At 42.3% G+C, this 26,016-nt stretch overlaps 1 protein-coding gene across 2 annotated transcripts in view; it reads right to left on the bottom strand.

The window, feature by feature from the left end:
- The window catches only part of C15H18orf25 (chromosome 15 C18orf25 homolog), an 86,424-nt gene extending 61,431 nt beyond the window's left edge, over window positions 1-24,993 (bottom strand). For both annotated transcript variants that reach the window (XM_032885728.1, XM_032885730.1), the window contains exon 1: window positions 24,727-24,993. The gene's annotated coding sequence lies outside the window, so the exon portion shown is untranslated. The remainder of the gene's footprint in view (window positions 1-24,726) is intronic.
- Between the last annotated feature and the right edge of the window lie 1,023 nt (window positions 24,994-26,016).

The raw sequence follows: 26,016 nt of genomic DNA, 5'->3' as shown, positions 1-26,016 counted from the left end.
TTTAAATATGTTCAAAAGCTTAAGGATGGGGCTAGTGTACCTCAGTAATTACCAAACACGCACAAAGCCCTAACCTCAAATTCTCAGTAACACACATACACACACACACACACACACACACACACGCACGCACGCACGCACGCACGCACGCACGCGCGCTCGCTTGCTCGCTCACTCACTCACTCACTCACTCACTCAGACTTACTTAAAATCTTATTTTTAAAAAAGCCCAGTGGCTGTGGTGGACATGTCTTTTTAATCCCAGCACTCAGGAGGCAGAGACAGGTGAGTGAGTCTCTGAGTGCAAGGCCAGCCTGGTCTACAAAGTTCTAGGACAGCCAGGGCTACACAGAAAGACCCTATCTTTACAAAAAAGAAAAAGAAAAATACCATCATACATTTAATGGTAATCCTCAAAAAGAGAACAGAACATAAGAAAATTGGGGGGAAAAATCTTAAAAGCCAGTGGTAGGTAGCATCTACTTGTAAGCCTAGTACTTGAAAGGTAGATGCAGTATCTTCTCAGCTATTAAGCAAGTTCAAGGCCAGACTAAACTACATGACACCCTGTCTAAAAAAAGACAAGGAAAGGAAAAGGAAAAGGAAAATTAACAACTCACACATGCTCTAAAGTTGATTTAAAAAGAAGAAGCAGCATCTCAAAACTCAGAGAGGATAAGCTGACAATGGGCCACATGACAGCAGCACAGGCAAGTAAGGACAAAGTACGAATTCTCAAGTACGCAGAAGTAATCCAGTCCGTGAAGAGGAGCTTTATTTCAGTAGTATGAAACAAAAGGCAGTATTAGTAGACCCACACTTTCCAAGTGCTGGGGTAGAAAGCTGTCGACCAAGATTCCCAAATCCAACAAAACCATTCTTTCAAAATTAAAAGAAATGCAAAGAGACCTTCATAACCAAAGGTGGTACAGACTGGAAAGATGGCTCAGTGGTTAAGAGCAATGACTGCTCTTCCAGAGGTCTTGAGTTCAATTCCCAGCAACCCCATGGTGGCTCACGACCATCTGTAATGGACCTGATACCCTCTGTTGGTGTGTCTGAAGACAGTGACAGTGTACTCACATAAAATAAATAAAACCTTAAAAAAAATGTGGTAGGACCCTAAATAATGAATGATGACAACTAACAGGGGGGTGTTGGGGGTTAGCATACGAAAGTCTTTCTTGAATCTTATCTTATTTTTAAAATATAGAAGGGACCAGAGAAATGAACCAGCCCATAAAAGCTCTTACCATGAAGCCTGAGGACCTGAGTTCAAAACTCAGATTCCCGTAGTAGATGGAAATCCAACTCCCACAAGTTGTCTTCTGATGTGTAATAATATCATGGCATATATGTGTATATATATACACACACACAAGTTGTCTTCTGGTGTGTAATAACATCATGGCATATATGTGTATATACACATACACACACACAAGTTGTCTTCTGGTGTGTAATAGTATCATGGCATATATGTGTATATATACAAATATATACACAAGTTGTCTTCTGATGTGTAATAACATCATGGCATATATGTGTATATACACATACATACACACAAGTTGTCTTCTGATGTGTAATAATATCAAGGCATATATGTGTATATATACATACATACACACAAAATAACTGAAATGTACAAAAAGCAATTGTTTCATTTATATTCAGGTTTGTAATTCAAACAAATATCAAATACATCGAAATAACAGCTACCTAGCATACCTCTATAGACCCACTACTTGGAGGTAGAAAAACTCAAGAGGATCAGAAGTTCAAGGCCAGTAAAGGCTATCTATATAAGATAGCCTGAAAACATACAAAAAAATCACACTATACAGATGACAGATATATATTTACATATATAAATGTGTGTATGCATACACACACACACATACACACGCACACGTGTGCAATAACAATAGAAAAAAGGCCATGAATTTGTAAGACGGTGTCTAAAGAGAAGAAAGGGGAGAAATGTTATAACTATACTATGACCTCAATAATAAAAAAGTAAAATAAATTAAATTAAATAAAAAGGGCTATAGGCATGAATATGCCTTTAATCCTGGCACTCTGGAGGCAGAGGCAGACAGATCTCTAAGAATTTCAGATAGGGCTGGTCAACATAGTAAATTCTAAACATCATAAGACCCTGACTCCAAGACAGACAGACAGACAGACAGACAAACACAAAAACAAAATGATTTACTGTATTGTTCCCTGGATACATTACATAACTATATTTTAAACTAATTATCTCTCTTTGAGGCATCTGAATAAGAATGGCCTGCATGGGCTTGAATGCTTAGTCACCAGAGTGGCAGTATTTGAAAAGGATTCAAAGGATTAGGAAGTGTGGCCTTGTGGGGGAAGTGTGCCACTGGGAGTGGGCTTTGAGGTTTCAAAAGCCCATACCAGGTCCAGAGTGTGTGGTTGTATGTTGTGTGTGTCTCTGTCTCTTTTTCTCTCTCTCTGCCTCTCTCTCTCTGTCTCTGTCTCTCTCTTTCTGCCTATGGAACAAGATGCAGTTCCCGGCTACTGCTCCAGCCTCTGCCTGCATGCCATGCTTCCTGCTACAATAATAATAAAATAACCTTCCGAAACCATTTAAGTAAATCCCCCCAGTTAAATGGTTTTTCTTATTACAGTTGCCTTGATCATGGTGTCTCTTCACAGAAACAGAACAGTGACTAAGACACTCTACTACTACAATGAATACCTAAAATAAAGATTTTGTAGTAAGTATATTCAACCTTCAAAAATAATTCCACACTTATATTTAGTGTCTAATAAATGAATCCAAGCAGAATAGAAAATGGAGGTAAAGAAGCCATGGTGCTGTGATTTGAATGAAAATGAAAATGTGTTCCTCAGACACACGTTTGACTAGTTGGTCCCCACCTGGTGGTATGACAAGGTGGCTCGCACTGAGAGCAAGCCTCTGTGGCTCTACTGGACTCTCCACTGGGGCTCTCTTGCTTCCTCATCCTTGGGCAGCCACATGCATGTGGCATATGCAAATATATGAATAAAATATTCAAGTTCAAAAAAAATCCTTTCTCATCTACAAAGCTGGTTTTGCCTAAGAAAAACCTCACATACATGATGATGAATCATGTTTACAACCATAAAATGTCTTGGCCTCCTGGTGACTTATATATAGCTTTAAAAAACATTTAATTCCTCTTGTCTATTTTTAATCTTATTTTATGTATTTACCTATATGGATATCTGTGTACTACGTGTGTGCAATGCCCACAAAATCCAGAAGAGGGTGCCAGATTCCCTGGAAATGGAGTTACAGCTAGTTCTGGGCCACCATTGGGTCTGGAACTTTGGACCCAGGTCCTCTGAAGAGCAGCAGTGTTCTTTACCACACAGCCATCCATCCCCTCTCTTATTTTTTGACGTGTTTTAATTTTACCAGAACTAATTCTTCTTTCTATAAACCTGTACAAGGCACCCCATAAACTGCTTTTTTTTTTAAAAATTATATAGCCTTGGCTGGTCTGGAATTTACTATGCAGATCAGGCTAGCCTCAAACTTAGAAAGATCTGCCTATCTCTGTCTCCCAAGTGCTAAAATTAGGACATGTGCATCCATGCCTAGCACCAAAACACAATGTATTCTTTTGAAATGTAATTTCAAAATCATACATATATACATACATACATGCATGCATGCATGCACGCATGACATTTTAGAGAGACTGAGAAGCCTAATCTACCCCATGGGTATATGCTGTTCTTTTTACAGTAAACCCACAACTTTGCTTCATTCTGATTCATCCTCAATTTTTTTTCTAAGATCTAAGTCAAGATCCAACCAGTGTTTAAGGGGAGGGTCCTGAGAAGAACTCTTCAGGCAACAAAGCCGACAATTCCAGTGACATTTCTTGCTGCCTCTAACAAATTCCATAAGCTATCCACAGAGATGGGGCTGGGGAGATGGCTCAGCAGCTCAAAGTACTTACTGCAAGCCCAGTGCTCACAGACATCTCCCAGCCATCTTTACTCCAGATCCAGGGGACCTGGTGCTTCTTCTGGCCTCTTCAGAGCCCAGGCACACACATGGTCCAAAGACTTAAACATAAGTACACACATACACATAAAGTTAAAGTATTTTTTAAAAGTTATTTCTAAATGAGATAAGTGGTATCAGTAAAGAGAAATTTGAGAGTTAAAGGAAACAAGGTTTCAAGACAGATCAGGAAAATTCTTTCAGAGAAGAAAAAGGGGGGTTTCTGGAAGAACACTCTTAGGTGACAAAAGTAGACCACAGACAGGATAAAATAGGTAGTGGAAAATAATCAACTGAGTGTGTATGGAGTAACACAAGAGCACAAACCATAAACAAACAGAAAATACACAGACGAGAGAGGATGATGGCACAGCCTATAGTCCCAGCCCTATGAACTTGCTAGACTTGAGTGAGTTCCAGGCCAATCAAAGCTACACAGTAAGACTCTAAGTGTGCGTGCGTGCGTGTGTGTGTGTGTGTGTGTAAAGCAATGTATAAACTCACTGAACACTCAGTTTAAGTCTTACCTTTTTCAACTATATACCTTTATAAGCAATCATTAACCATCATTTACACAGCTATAATGACATGGCATTTCTGCTAAAACTAAAACTGCTGTCCTTTACCCTCGTAACAAAATATAAACTGAAGTCACTCGATGTTACAAGTTTATTGCTGCCACAAAAAAAAACTTCAACTGAAACCACAAGTTGAGGCTATAAGCTGATAAAAGTTCAACCTATTAAATGACATTTCCCAGGACAGAAACGTAGATCTGTGGAGGGTCCATGTACACAAATCCGTTCTATCTCCAGGACTAAAATAAATTAACTTAATAAAACAGAACACTTTAAGGCAAGATTTTGCTCTACAGAACAAGGCATTCTGACTGCCAGCACTGCTACAACTGCTTACTTAATCGTCACCCCAAAGCCGACAGAACAAGCAACTACGTCTCAAACACCGTCTGCATAAGCCGTTAGCTTACCTTGCTGCTGCATATGTATGCTCCAGTACGCTTTCATACTCGTATTAATATTAAATCTTATGAATTTTAACTGTGCTGTCTTACACAAGACATATAAAATAAAGATGGATTTCTTGTTTTTAAAAAAAAAAAATGACAAAATTTTTGGAGAGCCAAAGTTTACTGGTAAAATAAGAAAGCTTCTCTTCACTGAGAGTATATGAAATTTTCCATCATAAAAATTTAAAGGAAGAAAGCCTAGAGTTGAGGTAAATTCTTTCCCTCTATACAACTGGGTCAAATAATACACACGCTGCTTTAAGTAATCTAGTTTCAAATATCAAATACTAGGGTTTTTATCAGTCTCCTTTGAAAGATCAATATAGGGGCCGGAGAGATGGCTCAGCGGTTAAGAGCACTGGCTGCTCTTCCAGAGGTCTTGAGTTCAATTCCCAGCAACCACATGGTGGCTCACAGCCATCTCTAAAGGGATTGATGACCTCTTCTGGTGTGTCTGAAGACAGCTACAGTGTACTCAGATACATAAAATAAATAAATCTGAAGGAAGGAAGGACACTGTATTTTATGTGCTGGAGGGGATTCCTTTTAGGAGGGGGAAGGAGGTAAACACAGAACAAGAAAGGAAGTAAAGGGAAGAGCAGGGTGCAAGTGATCTGATAAGGGAAATGGGAAAGGGGAGTCCTTAGGGAGCAAGAGGGAGGTAACCAGAGAAGGAGGAAGGAGGGTAAGTTAACAATCAGGATGTCAGAGGCTAGAGAGATGGCTCAGTGGTTAAGAGCACTGTTATCTCTTCCAGAGGTCCTGAGTTCAAATCCCAGCAATCACATGGTGGCTCACAACCACCTGTAATTGATGCCTTCTTCTGGTGTGTCTGAAGACAGTGTGATCATATACATAAAATAATCTTTAAACAATAAGTATGTTGAATCATAGCTATTAACTCTTTACCTAAAAAACTTTAATATGTGTAACTCTACATGTTAATATACATATATAGCTTTAACAAACTTTTCTCATCTGGACTGGCCACTGCTCCCGCCAAGAGCCAAACACCACTTAACAAAACCCCCAATATCAGACAAAAGAAGCCCTCTTTTGTGTTGTTTGCCAGGGCTTTCCAAGAGTCCCAAAACACAGTCGATTGCTACTGTGCACCCCCAAAGGTGGGAAGTAAACCCCTATTGCTGAAGATTCCGTGCAAGTTCCACAGGAGGGAGACAACCAAGAGTCTACCCAGCTAAGCGGCCTGAAAAGCGCATTGATAACCAGTGGGGCACAACAACCCTGAGGGTGCAGTGTGGCACACAAACCTTGGTGGCAATCAACACCAAGATGAGACTGAAGACCTGACCTGCTCAGCAAGTACTCAGTGTTAGTAACGTCACAAATATTCATCGTGGAGCTGCAGAGCTGGTGTCTCACTGGAGCCGTCATCTCTACTGAGTAATGTTTAGGGTACTGGAGGGTACTCTGCACACCACCAGGGAGGAAAAGGTAACCACCAAGCCAGCTACAACCCCAGCCATCTACAATAGTGTCCTGCTGCACGATACTCTGGTACAATAGTGGCACAAAAACTGTGAGAGCAATTATTAGTAATTATTAGCTATTTAGAGTTAATGCCCACTCCATGTAATGGAACCCATGCATAATACTGCTCAGGTGGCCAAGAACATGAGATTAGATTTGGCATGGGGAAACCCAAATATTACTATTCTGCTAAAAGAACACTGCACTAAGATGACTCCAAACAAGTCATCTTACTGCCGGACCTACCAATCAGGTTTTTGCTCAGCCATCATCAGAGAAGCTTCCTCCTACCATAGATGGTAACTAATTCAGTGAACCTGGACCAGACCATGTGCAGAGTGAGAGACTATGTTACACTTAGTTTTTTTTTTTTTTTTTTTTTTTGGAGCTGGGGACCAACCCAGGGCCTTGCGCTTCCTAGGCAAGCTCTACCACTGAGCTAAATCCCCCAACCCCTACACTTAGTCTTAAGCAAAGAAACATCTTCATCAAACCCCTCTCCTCAGGGCACAGGGAGCTATGCAGAAGAGAAAATGGAAAGATTGTAAGAGCTGGAGGGCATGGCTGACACCAAGGATACGATACAGTGTCTTCCACAGCACAGGACTGATGCTAAGAAACTACGGCAGCATGCGCAGATGGGGTCCAGTACTAAGAATGGGAAATGGGCACGAGCTCCCATCCCTAACTAAATCTATCTCCAACTGACCGCTTAGAAAGGAAAAGACTCTGGTGGAGTCCACTGCTCATATAAACTACAATGACAGCAGGCCCCAGGCCCAGCAACAGACAGCCAACACAAACAGACTCAATGGTGTTTTGTAGATTTGCTGCTTAGATTGCTTTGATTCAGTTTGTTTTTTTGTTTTTTTTTTTTTTAAATTATACTGGTCTTTTCCTTGTATATTAAGGTTTCCTATTTTTGTGGTTTTAAGGGTTTGTTTTTGTGTATCTATGTTTCTTGTGTTTTTTTTCTTTCTTTTTTGGTTATGGTTTTGTTTTTTTTGGTTTGGTTTGGTTTGGTTTGGATTGGATTGGTTTGGTTTGGTTTGGTTTGGTTTGGTTTGGTTTGGTTTGGTTTGGTTTGGTTTGGTTTTGCATGGAGTTGGACAGGTGGGAGGAAAGGAGGATCCGAAAGGAGATGGGGAGAGGAAACTAAGATCAGAATATATTCTGAGTTTTCAATTTTAAAGACAAAAAAGAAGAAAAGAGAAAAAAAAAGAAATAGAGTCAAAAGCCAGGATTGGTGGGTGGTACAAGCCTTTTATCCTAGTACCACCACCACCACAAAACACACACACACACACACACACACACACACACACACACACACACACACACACACACACAGCCAAAACTCTGAATGAAAGCTGCCTTGGGGCAAATACCAAATTAATTTAATAACAGATCAAACTTTAGGCCAAGGCAAAGTAAGACAGCCCAATCTGATACTCTTAAGGAGCCAAGACCATCACAGTGGCTTCTACCATTAGCTAAAAGGAGATCCAGGTTAAAAACAGCTTGTGCCAACGGGTCTATCAGGAAAGACAGGGAGATCAGTACCCAGAGAATTTGATATCACTACCTGACTCTTACTTGTATAGATGTCTTAGTCACTGTTCTATTTAGTGAAAAGATGCCGTGACCAAGGCAACTCTTATAATTTATTGTAGGCTTGCTTACAGTTCCAGAGGCTTAGTTCAATGTCATCATGGCAAGGGGCATGGCGGCAGGCACAGTGCAACTCACTTCCTTTACTGTAAAGTGGATACACCTCCTAATCCTTCTCTAGTACCACCCCTGATCACCAGGCATTCAAATACATGAGCTGATGGGGGCCTCTACAGCCACATTAGGTCAAATGTGTGTCATCTACACAGACAAGAAACCTTGAGAAACAAGCAAGCAAACGACAGCATTCCCAACTCGGTATCCATTAACCAAGTTTAACCAACTAGGAACTAGCCTCAAACCAAAGGCTAACAGGGAAATTTCAAAATGCACAAAGGAAACAAGACATAATAGCATGAACCTATAATCCCAGCACTGAGAGGCCTAAAAGGAGGAACAAAACTTCAAGGGCAGCCTACAAATAGACAATGTCTTTAAACATACATATAAATTTAAAAACAACAGCAAACTAGTGGTATACCTCAGTGGTCGAGTGCTTACCTCAAATGTATGAAGTTCTAGGTTCACACAGAAATAGAATCAACTCATAGAATATCAACTCAAACTATAAATGCATATTCAAACTCCCAAAGAATAATCTTATACAGATTTTCTTTAAACCTGTATGAAAAAAGAAAAATGAAAAAGGAGGAAGAGAAGAAAAACACAAAAAGATATACACAAAAAAGCAAATAAACAAATAACACAACAACGATAAAAACCCATGTACTATCTAGAGCCTGACATGACAGGATGAATGAACTGGAGCTGGTGAGACACCTCAGAGGGTAGAGATGCCTGCTACCAAACCACCTGAGTCTGTCCTCGACCACCAACTCTAACAAGGTTTGCCTGACATCCCCATGTTCATGGACCCCGCTCCCAACACACACTACAATTTTATTAAAAAAATTCTTACGGATCTAATACTCAATATCAATACTCTCATATTACATGTCTTAATGTTTAGAATGGTTAAGTTATATAGTATAGTTGAAATTTTTACAAAGTACTGTGAGTTCCAATCTCGAATAGAATGAAAACTTGATACACCTACCCACTTCCACTACGAAGCTGGTAAAACTCATGAGGAAACACACAAGCACATGTCCTACAGGCATGTAGAAAATGAAACATATATTCAAGAATCTTGGCCTATAACCCCAGCACTGGAGAATGTTGACAATGTGTTAACTGGCTTGGAGTTTGAAAGGTTTACTTTGAAATAGGGTTGTGCACAGCCCACGCCGGCCTTGAACCGAAGGTTAATTTCAGCTCTCAGCCTTCCTGTCTCCAGCTCCCAAGTGCTAGGCTACAGTCAGGTGCCACCACAGGCCTTTTCTGCTTTAAATGTTGGATTTATCATTGCTAATTTTTAGGCATTTTAAAAGCTGTACCTGAGCAGTAGTAGTACATGCCTTTGCCTTTAACTCAGGAGGCAGAAGCAAGCAGATCTCTAAGTTCGAAGCCAGCCTGGTCTACATAGTGAGTTCCAGGACAGCCAAGGCTACACAGAGAAGCCCCACTTCAAAAAATAAAATAAAATGAAATGAAATGAAATAAAGTAAAGTAAAATAAAACAAATGAATACATAAGTAAGTATACTTACATTAACAACTATCTTTAAATAATTCTATTTTAGGTTTTGAAATCAATATATTAAATTTTATTACTGATTATAACTAGCCTGAAATACTCATTTCCAAAAACAGAATATGTAGGTCAATGGCCGAGATATATTTAGAAAGATATATTTAGAACACTTCCTGAATTTCCACCCAGCTTCAAGACTAGACCATACTATACTAGCAACCTCTTTTAGTCAAATATAAACATTCTAAACATCTAGGTTTTCACAAAAGATGACCTGGATTATAATGCTTTAAATACAAGAGTTGTTGCTGGGGCTGGGGCTGGGGCTGGGGCTGGGGCTGGGGCTGGGGCTGGGGCTGGGGCTGGGGCTGGGGCTGGGGGCTGGGGCTGGGGCTGGGGCTGGGGCTGGGGCTGGGGCTCACTTGGAGTGCTTGCACACACAAAGCCCAGGGCTGGATGCTCAGCACCACGTAAACTGGGTATACTAGGGTATGCCTATAATCCCTGTCGTAAAAATAAAAGTCCACACTCACAATGCCTAGGTATATGTCTTCTTAGTGCTTCTCTTACTTTTAACCCTCTGGGGTAAGATCTGTGCTATGATATCCTTCACAGGGCAAGGCATGGGGGCAGACAGCTTTAATCCCAGCACTCCAAAGGCAGAGGAGGCAATGGAGCTCTGCTAGTTCCAGGCCAGCCTGGTCTACATATCAAATTCCAGGCCAGCTAGGGCTACATAGAAGGGGGGAAAAAAGAGGAGAAGGAAGAGAAGGAGGAGGAGGAGGAAGAAGAGGAGGAGGACAAGGAGAAGGTTAATTAATCCAACTTTGCTTCAAATCAGTAAGTAAAAATTTGCTTTTATATTACTGCGGGTTGGAACAAAACCTAATGTATACTAGGCAAGTGCTCTACCTATAATCATCAGCCCCTTTTTTAATTTTATTCTGAAACAGGATTTGACTAAATTGTTCAGGAGGGCCTTCTACTTGCAAGCTTTCCCTGAAGATGGCAAATATATGACTAATAAGATTTAAAACAGTCCTTTAAATAAGTTTTCTTCAGCTACAGACTCCTTTAAAATTTTTTTAAGCCAAAATTACTAGTGTCTGTCTGCAACCTCAGAGTTTGAGAAGCAAAAGAGAGATGAGAAGTCCAAAGCCAGCCAGAGCTTTAAAACAAAATTCTGTCTCAAATAAATAAGCCAGGGACTTAAGAGGCAGAGAAAGGAGAAAACAGTGCAAATTCATGACCAGCCTGGTCTACATATTAAGTTCCAAGATAGCTAGGGCAACACAATGAAATCTTATCTAAACTCAATTCACACACACACACACACACACACACACACACACACACACACATACACACGTATAAATGTACATATAGTCATACATATACACATAACAGAGTTTTTTTAAAAGTATTTCTTGAAGAAAAGTGTCCTGAGTGCATTCAGGTTGCCTCTAACATATCAGAGACTCAGTGGCTTAAACAACAGAGCTTATTTTTCCCAGTCATAGCAACTACACAGCCTAGCATCAAGGTTCTGGCAGATCTGGTATCTGGCCAGGGTCTGCATCCTGGCTTACAGAATGCTCCTCCTCACTGAATCCTCACATGGTGGAAGGGAGAAGCAATCTAATACCTCTCCAATGCCCACAGCCAATGTAGCTGAACACTCCTGATCTCATCTAATCTTTCTCTGGCCTCTTTCATAAAGGCACTAATCCTACTCATTCTGGCAGATCCCTCATGACCTAATCACCTCCCAAAGCCTCACCTTACTAATACTAATGCTGGGAGTGAAGATCTCAACACATAAATTTTGGAAAGACAAAAATTAAGACCTTAGCAAAAGGCTTTCATTAAATGTTCTAAATAATCCCTCACGCCCAGTCTTAATATTTAACACAAATGGAAAACAAGTATAGCTGAGCATGATAGGGCACATTCAAGATGCTGAGGCAAGAATTTCGGATAGGGCTCAGTTGGAAGAGGTCTTGTTTACATGTGATACCCTGGGTTCTATCCCAGGATAGAAACTTAGCATAGGGGGCTGGGGATTTAGGTCAGTGGTAGAGCGCTTGCCTAGGAAGCGCAAGGCCCTGGGTTCGATCCCAATCTCCGAAAAAAAAAGAACCAAAAAAAAAAAAAAAAAAAGAAACTTAGCATAGTAGTACACGCCTATAAAGGCAGAAAGATTAGACCAGCCTGAGCTACAAGAAAGCATGCCTCAGCACACACACAAATACTGATAAGGATGGAGAGTGAACCCAGTCGATAAGAATACTAGCTGCTCTTGCAGAGAACCTGGGTTCAGTTCCTAGCACCTACACCAAGCAGCTCTTTGACCACCTGTAACTCCAGTTCAGGGGCTCTCTCCTGGCCTGCAGGGCACTTATACCTACAGCTACCAACACACACACACACACACACACACACACACACACACACACACACACACACAAAGAGAGAGAGAGAAAGAGAGAGAGAACACATGCAAACAAGCAGAGAAACACATAAATAAATAAAAATATATTTTTAAAATATCATTTTAGGGGGCTGGAGAGATGGCTCAGCGGTTAAGAGTACCCAACTGCTCTTCCAGATGTCCTGAGTTCAATTCCCAGCAACCACATGGTGGCTCACAACCATCTATAAAGAGATCTGATGCCCTCTTCTGGTGTGTCTGAAGACAGCTACAGTGTACTTATATATAATAAATAAATAAATCTTTAAAAAAAAATAAAAATAGGGGGGTTGGGGATTTGGCTCAGTGGTAGAGCACTTGCCTAGGAAGTGCAAGGTCCTGGGTTCAATCCCCAGCCCCGAAAAAAAAAAAAAAAAAAAAAAAGAAATAGAAATAAAAATAAAAAATAAAAAATATATATCATTTTAAAGTACTGAAATAGAATCTTAAGAACATTCTGGTTTATATTCTCTGGGCACAGACTTTACCAATAAGTGTATTCTTAACAACACAAGGCTTTAGAAATGAAGTACTTTTTCAAAAGATCTACAGAATATGCAAATTGTATGTAGACACTTGTCTAGATCTATGGCTCAATTAATACAAATTATTAGTATAAATAAATACTATGCTATTTTATAAATATAAATACTGCTTTTTGATCATTTTCCCTTAAACACAAAACCAACATTGTCTTACCTGATTGGGAAATAAATTCCTTGAATACTTGTAATACTATACTGAAAAAATTGTCAAGAAAAAAAAAGCAACCTAGGCTGGCAAGATGGCTCAGTATGTAAGCACACCTGTTACCAAGCCTGACCACCTAAGTGTGATCCCTGAGCCTACATGGTGGAGGAAAAGAATGGATTCCTACAAGTTGTCCTGTCTTCAACACACATTTCCCAAATAGTTGCAATCAAGAGCACCCCTCCAAAAACTAAAATAAAATAAAAATCCCTAAGAACAAGTTGTGGCACGGTAAGATAGCCCATACCTTTAATCCCAGACTAGGGAGACAAAGGAAGGAAAATCTCTGTGAGTTCAAGGCCTGCTTAGTCTACATGGTAAATTCAGGACAGCAGAGCTACGTAGAGACCCTGTCTCAACAACCAAATGAAACAACAACAACCGAGTTGTGGGTATTTAATTATACTTCTGTAGTTCCTGGTGTCTGAGCTATTTCTACACTTAAAATGTACAATAAAAATGTTGACTTGGTACGGTGATACACACTTTTCATCCTCAAATTTGGGGAAGCACAGGCTGGTGGGTCTCTGTGACTCTGAGAGCCTCAATGTGTAGCCCAAGACCGTGACATGCAGACTGGGCTGGCCTTTACTACTGGCTCTGCTTAGTCTTCTTTTTTTTTTTCTTTTTTTCGGAGCTGGGGACCGAACCCAGGGCCTTGGCAAGCGCTCTACCACTGAGCTAAATCCCCAACCCCTTAGTCTTCTAATCACAGAAACAGAACAGAAAACATACAGACTGGAAACGAAGACAAACGGTAACACACAAAGATCAAACCAGAATGAAACAGGGCTTTCAAACAGTTCTGTGCACCTACTTCCTGCTGGTTGGGGCAACTGCTGCCACAAAGAGATTTACTGTATTTCATAAGCTAGGAATGTAATCCAGTGACAAGAGAATGTTTGCCTAGGATAAGCAAGGTCCTGGGTTCCATCCCTAACACTTAAAAAAAAAAAAAAATCAAAACCATGTTATTTTACATATTAGACAAGAGGGCCCTTCCTGCAGTACTGTGGTATGACCAGGGCATGGCATATACCTACAATTCCAACATACAGGAGGCAGAGGCAGGAGGCTTTGAGTTCAAGGACACCCTGAGCTACAGAGATCACATCTTTAAACACCAAGGCCTGGGGCTGAGGAGAGGGCTCAGTGGTCAAGAGTACCTGCAGAGGACTGCGTTCTGCTGCTGGGACCCATGTGGTGGCCCACAGCCCATATTCCCAGTCCCAGGGTGTCCCATACCTTCTTCTGACCTCCACTGCACACACACATAAGCACACACACACACTTATTACATGCAGGCTAAACACTCTTAAATAAGTAAATAAACCTCCCAGGATGTAGCTCAGTATTAGAGTATTTACCTAGCATGCCCAAAATCCTATTGTTTAATCCCCAACACCCCCCTTAATTAAAAAAAAAAAAAAAAAAAAAAGTAGGGCTGGAGAGGTGGCTCAGCGGTTAAGAGCACTGACTGCTCTCTATTCCCAAGGTCCTGAGTTCAATTCCCAGCAACCACATGGTGGCTCACAACCATCTGTAATGGGATCTGATGCCCTCTTCTGGTGTGTCTGAGGACAGTGACAGTGTACCCACATACATAAAATGAATAAATAAATAAAATCTTTAAAAAAAAAAAAAGTATAGATAGCCAGCTATAAAAATGTATTAAATGGAGAACTGTAAATACTAGCAGTCATCTAAGAAAATCAACACTTGAGTTATTTAATCGTTCAGACTATGGTCACAACAAATACATTTCTTCAAAGAGGGTTTTGTTCTTTGTTTTTATTAGACAGGGTTTCATGTAGCCCAGGCTAGCCTTGAACTCCTGATTGTTCTACTTACACCTCCCAAGTAATGGGATTATAGGCATAAGCCACTAAACCTGGTAAGAACAGTACTTCTAAGTATCAATGCCTCAAAAAAAAAAAAAATGTTTCCCAGAAGCTTTCATCTATTTGCTAGAATTTTAGGTTAGTTTTTCCACTAAGAAGCCATAATGTGAACTATGCAGGAACCAAAGATTAGGATTGGAATAGAAACATCTATAGACTAGGGCAAAACAAGTCTTTCTCCACAGCAAATCCATCCTTCCCTAACTCTCAGAATTAAGAGGCCACAAACAAACGTGTGTGTGTGTGTGTGTGTGTGTGTGTGTGTGTGTGTGTGTGTGTGTGTGTGTGTGTGGCACAAGTGCAAAAGACTCCCAATTGGAAATGATGAAACAGGAGAAATTCATTAACTGAGCTGGTCAATTACCATCAACAAAGGCTATCATCACAGACAAAACAAAACATGTGCCTCCTGAGGCAAGCACTCAACATTAACTATAAAGACTCTTCGCCATCCAAGAAAAAAAAATGTCCAAAAAAGAAAAAAGAATATGCATCTCAGAAAAGGAACCAAATCAATCCTCATAACAGAAGACATCAACTAGCAAACACGCACAGCCTGAAGACCATGCTCACCACCTCCACAGAACAGAACTAACCAATTCAGACTGTGGGAAATTTTCAGTTTCTTCATACATGTGTAAAGAAAAAGAGAGGAACTAGAGATTACTAAACAACACAAAGACTGTATTTGGTTCTTGATCTAAATAACCATAAAAACACATTTATGAAATAATGAGGAAGCCTGAACACTCCCACAAGACACTTGGAATTATTAACTTATTATCCTTCATTGTGATTAAGTTGTTTGGTTTTTCTTTCTGTAAGGGTGAAACTGGCTGCAGAATGAGTGCCACAGGGTTGAAGCACATAAAAGGAACACTGAAATTAAGAAAGCTGAATGGAGTTAGTTACCAGGAACATGCGGGATCTGGCCTAACAAGCACAGAAACATAACCACAAAGGCAGCTTTGCATATCCGCCAATCAACCTTCTCCAAACTGATAGGAGCCCTATGAACAGGCCAGGAGCAGTAACAGCTCCTCCAGTCACTGCACGGACTGTAGATGCTACCACTTCTAGCATCTGTGATGAGCCTGGCCCTGCACCAGGACCGGGAATACAGTGGCATCAAGTAGAAGGCAAAGGAAGATACCAATGCAAAAAGCGCTGCAGTGAGGGAAAAAATTCTAAAGCACTCACTCTAAAGCACCATTACTGTAAATCAAGAACAATTCAAGATACAATAATAATTTAAGATACAGTTTTAATCTCTCTAAGACATTTGCTCTTGTCATTCTAGCTTTCTCAGAAGATGACTCAAAGCATAGGTCACCACATATGCTGGGATCTAAAGTTCCTAAAAAAATGCTGCCAAAACCTACCCACTATGCACACCTCTAAAAACGGGCCCACTATGCATACCTTCAGGCTCATAGCAAGTTGTTCTTCAGATTGCAGCTGAGAAAGACAGACAACACTTGATGATTAAATGTCAGCTTAAGAACGTTTTTCAAGGTTGGAAAGATGGTTCAGTAGTCAATAGGCTCGTGCAGGGGATCAGAAGGCTCACAACTATCTCCAACAAGCTCTTCTGACTCTCTCCGGCATCCGTACTCATTCACAGTTTACACTCAAACACACATACACTTTTAAAAACTAATCTTTACAAAATAAAAAATAAAGTCATTGTGATGGTCCTTTAATCCAAGGACTAGGGAAGCAACAAAGCAACTTCTAGGTCAGCAAAAACTACATAGTGAGACCCTGCCTCAGAACAAATACAAGAGTATGCCTCTCACCTAGGAGTGCTGGTGCAGGCCTACATAGAATCACAGCACGTGGGGTAGAGACAGGATGGATGGTCAAGAACTCAGGAGTAGCCTTAGCTATGCAGTTAGTGCTAGTGATAGGTTAGACATAAGTTTTTAAAAAATCTTAAAGATTTTATTTATTTTATGTATATGAGTGCTCTTTCTGCATATGGAGCCTACATGCCAGAAGAGGATATCAGATCCCATTCCAGATGGTTGTGAGCCACAAGGTGGTTGCTTAATCAAAAAAATTTTAGGGGCTGGAGAGATGCCTCAGCAGTTAAGAGCACTGACTACTCTTTTTTTTTTTTTTTTTTTTTTGGTTCTTTTTTTCGGAGCTGGGGACCGAACCCAGGGCCTTGCGCTTCCTAGGCAAGCGCTCTACCACTGAGCTAAATCCCCAACCCCGAGCACTGACTACTCTTACAGAGGTTCTGAGTTCAATTCCCAGCAACCACGTGGTGGCTCACAATGGGATCTGATGCCTTCTTCTGGTGTGTCTGAAGACAGCTACAGTGTGCTCATACCCATTAAATAGATAAATCTTTTTTAAAAATTTAAACATTTTTATTAGACGGGCATGGTGATTCATTCATTCCCATAATCCCAGATCCAGAGAGCTGAGGCAGGAAGACTGTTTAGAGTTCGAGGCCAGGTTGGGATACGAAGTGGGATCCTGTGTGAAAATACAAAACACGGGGTTGGGGATTTAGCTCAGTGGTAGAGCACTTTGCCTAGCAAGCACAAGGTCCTGGGTTCGGTCCCTAGCTCCGAAAAAAAGAAAAGAAAGAAAATACAAAACACCCAACCTTTCTCAATAATTTTTTTAACTTTATTTCCCATATGTGTGGGTTTGAGTGCCACAGTCCCCTATGTCCATAAGCAGTCAGAAGACAGCTTGCAGGAGCCCCTTCTCTCCTCCCATGAGTCCCCAGGATCAGACTCAGGGTCACGCTTAGTAGCTAGGGTCCCTCTTTTGTTTTGTTAGAAGGAATAGGGTCTCACAAACCCAAGCTTGTTCAAACACACTAAGTAGCTGAGGGTGACCTTGAACTCTCAATCTACTACTTTCCAAGTAATGGGATCACAGGTGTGCACCACAACAAATGACCAAAGAATATGGTTCTAGGATAATACTAAGGCAGACAGGAAAGACACTGTTTAAAATCAACTACATGAGATTTTTGTTCTTAATACAGAAAGGAGAACAACTCTGTTTTCCTAGAGGTTTATACTCCACACCCAACTTCCATATCCCCAATATCTTTGTATAACTACACAGCAGCTAACAAAATACTGACTCTAAACATCATAAAAACTTATTTCTAAAACTCAGAAGACCCCATTTAAAAAATTTCAGTCAGTAATCTTAATTCTCTAATGTCAATCATGTAAATAAAAACTTAGTTTCTAGACTAAGCCAATTCTAGTTTAAACACATTCTTAGAAACAGCTACTCTAAGACAAGATAAAATTTGAGAAAATTCAAGTATCAGAAAACCATACAACAAAAAGAGAATATAAGAGGGAAAAAAAAATCACAAAAAGCATTCCACAACATTTAATCTTCAAGATATTTACAGGGGTTGGGGATTTAGCTCAGTGGTAGAGCACTTGCCTAGGAAGCGCAAGGCCCTGGGTTCGGTCCCCAGCTCTGAAAAAAAAAAGAACCAAAAAAAAAAAGATATTTACATCAAAAACCATTCATAAATAAAAACTGAAAAGAAAAGGGGGTGAGGAAGGGGAGAGAGTAGGATGTTCTAGGGGGTGGGGGAAAAAAGGTTCAGTGGTTAAAAGAGGACTTCCTGCTCTTAGGATACCTAAATTCAATTCCCAGAACCCACCAAAAGCAGTCTACAACTGACTGTAATTCCAGCTCCTGGGGACCCAACACCCTCTTCTGGTCTCCTTGAGTAAACACAAAGTGGTGGCACATATTTACACAAATGAACAGGCACACATAATAATAGTAATAAAACCTTTAAATTTTTTTAATATAGCTACTCCAAAAATATTAATAGGTTTACCACTGATGCTCTTTGGACAACCACCCACGCTAATTTATTAATACATAAAGTTGAATCCAGGTGGAAAAAAATGCATTTTGCAAAGGAACTGACAGTATATTTAGAAAGAAAGAAAGTAAGTAAGTAAGTCTGTCTGTCTGTCTGTCTGTCTGTCTCCAGGCACTTTAAGCTTAGAGAGCCATTTAAGAAAACTGTGGCTTTTTCCAAGCCTTATTGAAAATGGCTTACGAAGGAAAACCCCAGCTGTGGCCTACACTGCTGTGAGTGCTTTCCCTTATAGCATACTCCTCCCACATTCTAAGCAGGAAGGAGACTCAGGAATCATCTGGTTCCCTAGAATCATCTCCTTGGCTAGAAACTATTTTATCTGTGTACCCATCCCCACCTAGTACTTCAAAACTCAGTAAAGGGGTTTCAATTTAACCACTTTGTAAAATTCACCTACATTCACACAAAGGAGGATTTGTTGATAAGAGTTACACTTTTTATCTAACTAGAAAAAAAAATCCCAGGAAATGTGTAAATAAAGCCAAGTTCATACTTGGATTTATGGATTTACAACATGTACCTATTGGCTGAGTGAAGAAAAGTTCCTTATTTTAAGTAAAGATAGGAAAAATAGGGCTGGAGAGATGGCTCAGTGGTTAAGAGCACAGACTGCTCTTCCAGAGGTCCTGAGTTCAAATCCCAGCAACCACCTAGTGGCTCACAACCATCTGTAATGAGATCTGGTTCCCTCTTCTGGTGTATCTGAAGACAGTGACAATATACTCACATATATGAAATAAATTATATATATCTATGTATATACATATAAGAAAAGTAACAAGGTTATTTGCCAGAACCAAGTCAAACCCAGAAATCCCAAGTAGAACAACTAACCAAATCTTTCATACAGGCTAAAATATTTTAAACTCACTGCAAGGTGCTGTTACTACAAGTCTGTACTTGGGGTGTATGTGTGTGTGTGTGTGTGTGTGTGTGTGTGTGTGTGTGTGTGTGTGTGTGTGTGTGTGTGTGTGTGTAGCTCTTCTAGGAGCTCAGAAACACTGAAAAGAAGAACAAGTTACTTTCTTAGCTCACCCTGATCCCTTCTTTACCACCAGGCCCTGTAGGCTGAGTGTGAAAACTGAACATCAATCCCACTCATCTGAGAGAGACGCCGCCCACACAAGAAGCACTGTTTCTTTCCCTGAAGTTCAACTAAGAGAGTTCTGAAAGAATAAGCAAAGTAGGTACATTTAAGAGACAAAGACTGACAAAATTGTCTTTATAAAGTTTCATGACACTAGTCAAATTCAAAGAAACTAAAGAAAAATATTCATCAGGGCCAGTGAGAGGGCTCAGAAGAGGCACATCCCATTGCAGTGGTTTGAATAAGAATGGCCCCATAGGCCCCTGTGTTTGAATGCTTGGTCCCTGGTTGGTGGGACTGTTTGGGAAGGATTGGGTGTGGCCTTGTTGGAGGAGTGTGTCACTGGGGGTGGCCCACACCACACCCAGTCTCAGTCTCCCCCTGCCCATCTCTGCCTACTGCTTGTGAATTGGGGTGGATGTCCTACCTACCTGTGTGCCTTCCAACACTCTGAATGCTAAGTAGCAAGATCACAAATCCCGGGCCAGTCTGGGCTATAACACTTTGTCTTTAATTAAGTTCTCATTCCAACTAAGAGATGAGACGTCATTTTAAAAGAAAATTCACAATCTTCCCCCCATTAGCAAACTAAGAAATCTTCACCACTTGGCCCTACTCTGTCTAACACAGCCACTCCTTCCTAAGAGCACAAGGCAACTCAGAGCTTAATGATTTCACTTAGGCCTGTCCCTAGCAGAAAATGCTTGTCTAGAAACCTTAGGTTCAAAAGTTGACGTTTCTTGAGCATGCTCCATCACAGCTCTATGGAACTGCTGGCAAGTGTTAAGAATCAATAGCTTCAGGCTGAGGATAAAGAGGTGCCAAATGAGGCCAGGGTGTGGTGGTATATGCCTTTAATCCCAGCACTGACTGACACAGCAGAAGCAGGCCGGATCTCAGTTAGTTACAGGCCAGCCAAGGCTAATAGTAAGATTCATCTCCCATAAAAAAAGTCCCACGTGAATATTGTCTTCTTTGTCCGTATATCATCACTTTACTGGTTATTATGTCTATTTTATTTTGCCTACATAATTATCAATTTGGGCCCCAAATCTTTCTTAAAATAATATATTAAAATTATTAGGGGAGGCAGGAGCAGGAAGATCTCTATGAATTAGAAGCAACCCTGGTGTCTACAAAGTTCCAGGCCAGCAAAGGCTATTTAGACTTTGTAGATAGATAGATAGATAGATACATACATACATACATACATACATACATACATACATACATACTAACTACAACAACAATATACTTAAATGAGTATGCAGAGAACACACATTAATAATGTATTTTAGGGGTTGGGGATTTAGCTCAGTGGTAGAGCGCTTGCCTAGCAAGCACAAGGCCCTGGGTTCAGTCCCCAGCTCCGAAAAAGAGAAAAGAAAAAAATAAATAATAATGTATTTTGCTGGAGGTTTCAAGCATTACCAACTGAGTAAGTACAATATACTCTAAGTTATTTTCATGCAGCTAGTTACACACAGGAAAATGAAGGTCTAGGATAATTATTATTAAAGTTACCAAGCTAAGGATTGGTTTGCTACTACATCCAAGCTTTAAAGGGGGAAAAATACTCAAATTGCCTGTCCATCATGTCTCTTCTTGTACATGTTGGAGCAAAACTGTAAGGTTAGTGCTCCCACAAAAACAACTTCTTGAATAATGAGTAACCACACAAGCTCACAGAAATTATTAGTTCTGTAGTAAACAGAAGTATTTCTGAGATTCAATCCCACATTATAATCTAGGCTGTCCTGAATCTCACTGTCACGCCTGTTGGTCATGAACTTAAAGCGATCTTTCTGCCTCAGTTTGTATTATAGACATAAGCTATCATACCTGGCTCAGTAAAAAGAATTAAAGTATCAGTAAAATATTAATACAAAAAATTCTAAAGTATTGATATCGACACAAACATTACAAACAAAACTTTAGGCCATACACTAAACACAGAGCTCCAGCACAGCGGAGCTCAACCTTCCTAATGCTGCAAACCTTTAATAAGATCCCCATGTTGTGGTGACCCCAACCTAAAATTATTTTGTTGTTACTTTATAACTGTACTTTTACTATTGTTATGAATCATAACATAACTATCTGATATGCCAGATATCTGATAACAGGACGTCTTGTTACTGTTCAACCCCAAAAGGGAATGGGACCCACAGGTTGAGAGTAAGTACTGCTGGAGCAGAATTTCATTATACTTGAAGTTAAAGTTAAACTTATCTTCATTATGTAGGGTTTGAATTACTCACATAAAACAGTATCATGACAGTGTCATATGGATACACATTAAGAGTGAATAATGCCACGAGTATTGGCACACACTTGCAATCCCAGCACTCCAGAAGCAGAGGCAGAGGCAGAAAGACTGCCACAAATGCATGGCTAGATTGGACACTGCCCCTCCCCATCATGCACACAGACAGACAGACAGACAGGCAGACAGACAGGCAGACACCAGCTAAATTACAAATGCACTGTGAACTTAATATGACGCTAACAATGGGCAAATTTCTTGTTTCAAAAATCCAGCCCACCTTCCATAAAGTTGAGGTGGCATTTCATAAGAAATCTGACTTATGGAGACAAAATGGCTTGGTAAGTTAGACACTAGCCCCAGTGCTTGGGATCCACATGATGTAAATAAGAGAACCAACTCCCACAAACTCCTCTGACCTCCACTTAAGAAAACAGTGCATGCAACCAAATATAAAAATTTAACACAAACTGAAAAATCTGAGCATGCAAAACTGAAAAAGGTGAGGCAGGAGGACTGAGACTGGCTTAAAAAGAAAAAAACCTGACTAACTTGGTCCTCCAGTTACAGCTATCGTAACTTTTCACCTTGTCTTTCAAAGTCTATTTATTATGTTTACTTTAATGTTTACACCTATTTTAACGACACTTGTAATCCTAGTTAGCATTTGGAAGATGGAAGCAGGAAAATCGGGAGTTCAAAACCAGTCTGTGCTAGCTACACAAAACACTGTTGGTCTCTCTCTCTCTCTCTCTCTCTCTCTCTCTCTCTCTCTCTCTCACACACACACACACACACACACACACACACACACACACACACACACACACACACACACACATTGTGGGGGGAAGGGGGACAGAGGCAGGCAGAATCAGTGTGGTTTACCATTGTAAGAATCCAGCAGTAAGCGGCCGGCTGCGGTGGCCCCAGGCACATTTGCACACACCATTACTCCTATCACTTGGGAGGCAGAGCCAAAGGCCTCTCTCAGGGCCAGCCTAGTCTACAAAGCTAGTTCCAGGACGCCCAGGACTACACAGAGAAACCCTATCTTAAAAACCAAAAACGAATACCAAAATAAACAAAAAACAGCATTACTGAGACGCATACTAAAGAAAGTCGATTTATATGTTAAAAACATTTTTTCTCATGTAATAGAATGAATTGAAATTTCGGTCAAATTCTTTTTAAAGTAGTATATAGGTCACTGAAGTAAAGTCCATCTTGCTTCCTAAATTCAAATTTAATTAATAATTACACACTTATCAACAATGTACTATGCACAATACACCCTCATTAACGTTATAATAGCATATAAATATGATCCTCCAAAGGGGGGGGAGATACTGCTGTAATTCTTCAAGATAGCAGACGATACATATGTAGGTCTCTAAACTGCTTGTTAAACCAAAAGGCGATGCTCTGATTACTGGAGAAATCCAAATTGCCAGGATCAGCAAAACTACATTGCGAAGTTAATAGCCTCCATCCTTAAAATATCCCAAGAGGAGAAAGATTCAAACTGTTAACCTGAGCCTAACAATACTATACAGTAATAAGCTAAGCAAACTGTCGGACCCATTTATAATTAAGTGCTCCAACCTTTACAAAGAAAGCATCATAGGTGGAACCGTTCGCCCAAATGGACGCAAAGATTCAGAGAGCAGGGCTCAAACTCAAAACCAAAAGCACTGCAAGCACAGACTGCCCGAGGGGTGAAGGATCTGCAAGGGCTGCACCGGTTCTTTCCTTCAACCCGCGAGCCTCCACTTTGTTGATAAAGATAGGGTAATTTTAAAGGTGAGAATGAATGGCAGACGAGTCTGACAGGGGGCTGTTCCATTTAAACACACACATACACACACACAAATACACTATAAAAATAAGTGCTGTAAGGTAAACGGTGAGAAGTGATACTGGTGAGGTACTCTGGGAAATCGGGGGAGGCAAGAGAGTCCTTAACCCGGGGGTCCTCGGAATACATTTGAGCTGGCCTTTAAAGTTGACAAAGTCGCAGGGCACTGTCGGGAGACCCACGCACCTAGATTCTGGGCATCAGCCGACCCACAGTCGCGGAAGCGGCGAGAGGCCGGCACCAAGCCCGGGAAGCCCTTTCTCGCTCCTTCAAGGCCACCGCGGGAGGGGGCTCTCCGCGGCTCGGGCTGGTGTGGGTGCCTGCCTCCGTTACCGAGCTGGAGGAGGGGCCGCCTCCGCTGCTCCCGTGGGCCGGGCTCCGCAAAGTTGCTCCAACACAACTCTGCGGCCTGAGGGGCTGCGGTCCCTTCAGCCCGCTGCCCACTCGGTGCCAGCGGCCGGAGGAGGGCACTTGGACCGGCGGGCAGAGGACGCGAGGGTCACCGCGGCGGGCGGGCGGGCAGGCGAGGGGTCCGGGCCGCGCCTCCGCCGTCGTGACCCCAAGCTCGGACGCCGCAGAGCCTGCAGCCCCGGCCCCGCTCCCCTCCGCCTCGCAAGCACCTCTCCGGGACACAGCCCCGACCCCGAGGCTCACCCCGCAACCAAGGCCGCGGCCCCGCACCCCTTCGTGCCTCACCTGCGCCCCGCCGTCCGTGCCTCCTCGCCGGCCCCGCGCGCCCCGTCGGGGCACGCGCCCACCCGGGCGGCGCTGACGGGCCGCAGATTCGGGCCGCCGCGGCCCCGCCGCCCCCCTTCTCCTCAGACAACTCCCAGCGGCGAGCAGAGGAGCGCGGCTGGAGCCCCTGCAGCGGGGCAGAGTAGAGCTCGCCGCCTCCGCAGCCTCCAACACCAATTCCCTTCAGTCGTCCGCGCCGCCCCAAGAAAATGTCACCAGAGGCCGTTCCGCTCTGCGCCTCACTTCCGCCCGGAACCACAGAGCAGCGCCTGCTGGCTAGAGAGGCCGCCGTGGCGGCGGGAACCTATGCTGCCTGGCCGCCGGCCCGGAGCAAGCTGCGCAGCGCCATCTAGCGGCGGGGACGCGCGCGCGCCCTTCGCCGAGCGCGGGCTCCAGCGCGCCCGCTTCCCGGGCTTTCGCGCGCGACCCCCGTTCGATCCCGCAACGTCGGTCTGGGAGGGACGAGATGCCGGGCCAGGCAAACCCCGCGCGTTAAAAGCACGGGGCTCCGCTTCCCGAGGGCTACCCAGTACTCACCCACTCACGAAGCCTTTCCGAAGGAAGCTCAGGATGTCCGAATCGTGGAATCACTCCAGCAGGGTGTCCGCTCCCTTCTCTCGTCACTTTTCCGCGGGAGCCAACAGCTCGGCTCCCGGGAACCGCTCGTTTCCAACACCCGCACTACCGTCCTGTTCAAGTTTTGGCTCGGAAAACGCCGCGGGGCTTGCGGCTAGCGCGCCACCTGCCGGTGACACAGTCCTCCGGGGGACCCCGCTCCGCCAACACACGCCTCAGACGCCCAAAATTCCACCTCTGCAGAGTCACTCCTTGGTTTGGCCGCGCGCCCTGGGAAGGGTGACACACACTACTAGGAGTTTTGCAGACCTGTCCTTACGTCCTGGGCTCGGGACCTGGAGAAAGTGGGATGAGTCTCCACTTGGCAAGTGGAGAGCTCCCGACGCTGAGGACAAGCTTACAACGCAAGGTCTGACTCCCTACAAGCAGTGCAGGTTTTGGAGGAGAAGAAAATGATTATCATCGGTACCTTTTTTTTTTCTCCTTAGTACTGGGAATTGAACTGAACCCGGCAGACCTCCAGATGCGAGGCAACTGTTCACCCCTCAGCTACGTCCCCAGACCTTTTTCCAATTTTGAGACAGGGTCTCGCCGTTTTCCAAACTGGTAAAGGTCTGTTCTGATTTCATCTGGTAGCGGAGTCTGGAGACAACGCATAACCGAGAAAATGGAAGG

Source organism: Rattus rattus, chromosome 15 (assembly GCF_011064425.1).
Source record: "Rattus rattus isolate New Zealand chromosome 15, Rrattus_CSIRO_v1, whole genome shotgun sequence".
Classification (NCBI taxonomy): domain Eukaryota; kingdom Metazoa; phylum Chordata; class Mammalia; order Rodentia; family Muridae; genus Rattus; species Rattus rattus.
The sequence above is the reverse complement of the archived record's forward strand: the minus strand, read 5'-3'. Positions and strand labels throughout refer to the sequence as shown.